Raw genomic sequence first — 6,000 nt, 5'->3', positions numbered from 1 at the left:
GCATAGCCTTTGGTAAAATTTGACCTACAAGGCAGTGAAGTGTTAGAGGATGACTTTAGTGATAGAGATACATATACATGTATTTAAAATATATGTATAAATATATACACATGTATTTATATGTATATATATATATATATATATATATGAATTTAAATTCATTTAAATTTAGTAAATCATTAACTTTCCTCTTTCCTCTAAATATTTTACTTTAACCCACCCAAATACCAAGTGAATCTCACCCTTTTTGGATAGATCTGCATGAATCTTAGAAACTTTAATCTTTCTTCAGTCTTGCTATAGGAACTGGTCAACAAACATTTAAGTGTCTATTATGTGTCAGGCACTGTGCTAAGAAATGAGAATATAAAGAAAGGCCAAAAAAAAAAATCATTCTTGCCCTAGAGGAGTTCACATTCTAATTGGGGGGAGAACATGCAAACGACATTAGCTTAAAAAAAAGTAATAATCTCATTCCAAGAGCGAAGGAGAATGTTAAGATAAGTCATTGAAAAAATTTTGACTAAATTAGGTTTCATATTAGGAAATTCCTAAGTTAAAAGGAAAGTTATGTTGATAAGTTGTCATGATCATCCAATGTACTTTATCTATGGAAGTCTGACCTATAATGGGTAACAGATATGCTATTCAAAGTGCCAAATTTGGGATCAAAAGAAAATTGGGTTCAAATTCCTCTTCTGGCACTTAATAGATTGTAAGGGCCCTTTAAATGGGCGGACACAGTGCATCGGGAGATTGAGGCCCAGAAGTAATTTCTGTGGATATTAGGACTGCCCTTGGGCGGGATCCTGGCCATATTGAGATAGTTTTGTAATGGGTGACTCTCTCGCTGATTGGCTGTGTGTGTGACCTCACAGGCCCTATATAAGCCCACTGCAGGCAGCAACTGCCCTCTTTAACCTCGTGCTGTTCACCCTGGCTCCCCAGCCTGGGTGGCCAAGCCAAGATGGGTAGCCGAAGGAGGTAAGGATTTTGGTAGTGAACACGTGGGTCTTCTGACCAGGTGTTCACTCGGGAACCAACAAGTCAGGGCATCAGTTAAGGCATTATGTGAGTAGGTATAATAAAGGCTTTTAAGATTACACGTGGCTGTTCTTGAGTGCGCTACCGGTTACTAAGCTATAGATTCAAGAGATTGTGGCCAGAGACCTTAGAAGGCCTCAGAGGAGGCGAGCCGGGTAGAGCTCACACTGCAAAGGACAGTGGTCAAAGGTGCTCTGGTGGGTCTAGGACAGACTAGTAATTGTAACTGCCAGGAGAGCACGTTACAATAGATGAGTAACCATGGATTACTTAATCTTCACTTTCCTTATTGGCAAAATAAGAGTAATAATACCTGCCTCTAGGGATTGCTTTGGTACCAATTATGATAATGAATATAATGACCATGATGTCAGTTATCATTATGAATACTGATTCTGCTTAAATTGGAGGGGCTAGTTCAAATAATGAAATAAAACTTTAGGAAAGAAAACAATGATAACAATAATGCTTCAAGGATTCATTGGTGTATACTCTTCACCAATGTTGATTAAAAGCACATTACTCCTTAATAGATTGTTTCATGAGTTGCTGTGCCACTCCCAATTCCACCCCCCCAAAAAAAATTCAACCCCATTTTTTTTGTACCTCACATTTTAGCCTTGATATTTTAAAAAATTAGGGTGGGGCTCAATTTATACACATAGAATCCAAGCTATATAGATTGAAGGTGTAGGGGAAATGGATTAAAATAGGTGTAATGGGAGTTTGGGGGAATCATCTCTTGGGGAATAGTAGCTTTAGAGCTCAAAGAAAGGGAACAACAGTATTATGCATAATTAAGACAGAGTATCATGCTATATTTTATTCTGAATCCTTCTCAAAGGAAGGTCTTCACCATCTTTAGCCTCCTGTCTCTCCAAGACTTCTTATGAGATTAAAACACACTTCATCTTAACTACACCTAGGTTAACAAATTACAAATTCAAGGTTTCCTCTACATCACCTGGCATTGTGACCTTATTGTTCACCCTTTCAAATAAGGAAAATATCTGAGTAGTCTCACCTATATGCTCCTATTGACACCTGCTCTAAAGCTATGTTAAGTCCTACATGTAAAGTTCATGTAAGAATCTCACTTTGCTCTGTGTAATTGTTAGCTCATTAAATTGTTTTAGCTTCTAGACTTGCCTCTAGATTTTATTGACTTCTGGTCAAACTGACCACAGTGGGAGAAATTATTCCCTAGGAATAATTACTCTGGGTTAAGGAATTCTCCAACAGGGTTTATGGTCAAAATCTTTTAAAGCTTCAAAGAACATGCCCAGACTTAAACTCTACAGGCATAGTGGAGAATCTGGACCTTTCTTCATATCACAATAAAGTGATAAGTTCAAGAAAGAGCAGCAAAAATTCAATCAGGCCAACCCTAACATATGTTCTACAGATGAGGAAGTTAATGCTGCCCTAAGAAATTAAGTGATTTGTCCCCTTTGGAATTTAGGTCCCAACTCTTCATAACTAACATTTTCTCTAATTACATTTGACTGCAGTAGAGAAATAATGATCCTAATGCTAATGACTCGTATGTATGTGTGTGTGTATAAATTTCAATTAAAAAGTTTTAAAATTATTGATACATTGACACAAAATTTAAAATATTTGCAAAACGATTACAGCAACTTACCACCAAGATGACATTCTATGACTAAGTGGGATTTATGCCAGAAATGTAAGACTGGTTCAATATCAGGAAGGCTATCAACATAATTGATCATATCAATAACAAAACTAAGAGAAAGCATCTAACTCCTAACTAGAAACATTCCAAATAAGGTTGAAATCACCACTATTATTCAATATTGTGTTAGAAATGTTAGTTTTAGCAATAAGAAAATAAAAAGAAATTGAAGGAATTAGAGTAGGCAATGAGAAAAAAATTACACTTTGTAAATGATATGATATACTTAGAGTATATTAGAGAATCAGTGAAAAAATAAATAATTAACAATATTAACAAGGTTGTAGAATATGAAATAAACTCACATAAATGATCGATATTTCTATATATTACCAACAAAGCCCGGTAGGAAGAGATAGAAAGAGAAATTCCATTTAAAATAACTATAGACAAAATAAAATATTTGGGAATCTACCTGTCAAGACAAATCCAGGAACTATTTGAATGCAATTACAAAATATCTTTCACACAAAAAAAGTCAAATTCAAATAATTGGGAAAATATCCATTGTTCATGGCTGGGCTGAGCTAATATAATAAAAATGACAATTCTACTTAAATTAATCTACATATTCAGTGCCATGCCAATGAAACTTCCAAAAAAATTATTTTATAGAGCTAGAAAAAAAATAGTAGCACATTTCATCTGGAAGAACAAAAGGTCAAGAATATTAAGGCAATTAATGAAAAATAGAATGCAAAGAAAGGTAGCCCAGCCTTACCAGACCTAAAACTGAATTATAAAGTGGCAGTGTTCAAAACCATTTGCTACTAGCTAAGAACTATACTGGTGGGTCAGTGGAATTGCTTAGGCACACAAGACACAGTGGTCAATGACTCTAATAATCTACTGTTTGATGAACTAGACTTCAGCTTCTGGGATAAAAGCTCAGTATTTGACAAAAATGCTGGGAAAAACTTGAAAACAGTATGGCAAAAACTAGGAATAGATTAGCATCTCACACCCTATATCAAGATAAGGTTGAAATGGGTTCATGATTTAGACATTGCAGGTAATATTATAAGCAAACTCGGAGATATTTACCTACCAGATTTTTAGAGAAGGGAGAAATTTATGACCAACCAAGAAATAGAGGACAATATGAAATGGAAAATGAATAATTTTGATGACATTAAATTAAAAGGTTTTTTGCAGAAATAAAACCAATGCAGCCAAGATTAGAAGGAAAGCAAAAAGCTGGGAAACAAATTTTTTTTGGCCAGAATTTCTAATAAAACCCTCATTTCTAAAATACATAGAGAAGTGAGTCAAATTTATAAGAATACAAGTCCATGCCCAATTGATCAATGATATGAACAAGCAATTTTCAGATGAAGAAATTAAATATTTACAAATAAATAAATAAAATATAAAGCCATTTGTAGTCATTTGAAAAACATGCTCTAAATAATTGTTGACTAGAGAAATGTAAATTAGAACAACTCTGAGGTACCACTTCACATCTATCAGATTAGCTGCGATGAGAAGAAAAGGAAATGATAAATGTTTGGAGGGAATGTGGGAAAACTGAGACACACAATAATGCATTGTTGGTGGAGTTGTGAACTGATCCAACCATTCTGGAGAATAATTTGAAATTATGTCCAAAGAGATATAAAACTGTGGTCTTTTGGTCCAACAGTACCACAATTGGATTTGTATCTCAAAGAGATCATAAAAGAGGAAAAAGAACTTACATGTATAAAAACAATTGTAGCAGCTCTTTCTTTAGTGGCAAAGAATTAGAAATTGAGTGGATTCCCCTCAGTTAGGGAATGGCTGAATAAATTGTAGTGTCATGGTCACTTCAGTTAGAGAGCATGATATCAGCTCAGGCTCCTTTTCTCAGGAATGGATTGATGGGACAGAAGCCATTGATGGTAGGAAAAGCCTTCAGTTTATTGAGCAGCATAGCCTTTGTTTTATATGGTTTAGCAAACATGATCAGTGAGCATTCTCCAATCATTATGCAAAGAGCCTGCATGAGCACTTCTTGGACACTTTATGCACAGTGAGAGAATACCAATTGGAAGAGAGCCTACCAAGCAGATTAGCTGATGATTGCCAAGTTTGCAGTTCATGAGAACATCCTTGCACAGTCAGCAATTTGTTGTGACCCTCAGCATTCCTATTTCCCTGTGCACATGATAACTTCTTGTCATGCCCAGAGAACAAGGAAACACCTTTTACTCCCAGTAATTCATTTCATATTGTAGTATATGAATGTAATAGAATATTGCTTTATAAAAAATTATGCACAGCAAGATTTCAGAAAAGCCTGGAAAGACTTACATGAACTGATGCTAAATGAAATGAACAGAACCAGGAGAACATTGTACACAAAAATAACAAGATTGTGTGATGATCAACTGTGATGGACTTGGATCTTTTCAGCAATACAGTGATCTAAGACAATTCAAATAGACTTGGGATGGAATATGTCATCCAAATCCAAAGAAAGAACTATAGAGACTGAATGTGAATAGAAGCATTCTATTTTCACTTTTTTTCTTTCTCGTGGTTTTTCAGAGCAATTTTGTTCTGATTCTTCTTTTACAACATAACTAATGTGGAAATATATTTGAAATGAATACATTTATAAACTATATCAGATTGCTTGTTATCTTGGGGAGGGAGAAGGAAAGGAAGGTATGAGAAAAAATTTAGAACTCAAAATCTTACAAAAATGTATGTTGAAAACAATATTTATATATAATTGGAAAAAACAAAATGCTATTAAGTGAAAAATTATTTATATAAACATTTATTGTATAAATAATTTTTTATCTCCTATTGTGCCCTATCTCCCCACCTTTGAACAATTAAAAAAACTCTCAGAGTATAGTCTAGCTAAAACAAATTTTCACATTGACAGTGTCACAATTTTTTTTTTCATTCTGTATTTTTTTAAGTCCATCAGTTCTCAGATTGGAGGTAATTGGTATATTTCATATTAAATCCTTCGAACTCATGGTCATCATTACATTAGATGTTGTACTCTATAATGTTACTGGTTTCATATAAAATGTTTTCCTAGCTCTGATCAATTCATTTTATAGCAGTTCATAGAGATCTTCCCAGTTTCTTCTGAAACAACCAAAAACCCAAATTCTTTTCACAACATTTTCAAACAGTGGAGTTTATATGTAACTAAAAAATACTTTTCTTCCCAAAAATTAAGATTTCAGTTCAAAGTATAAGAAAATTCCTAGAGTCACAGAGCAATTCAAAATTATGTTTTAGTGGATTCAGACAGA

This window comes from Sminthopsis crassicaudata, chromosome 1 (genome assembly GCF_048593235.1).
Source record: "Sminthopsis crassicaudata isolate SCR6 chromosome 1, ASM4859323v1, whole genome shotgun sequence".
In the NCBI taxonomy this organism is placed as follows: Eukaryota; Metazoa; Chordata; class Mammalia; order Dasyuromorphia; family Dasyuridae; genus Sminthopsis; species Sminthopsis crassicaudata.
Note: the sequence above shows the minus strand (reverse complement) of the source record.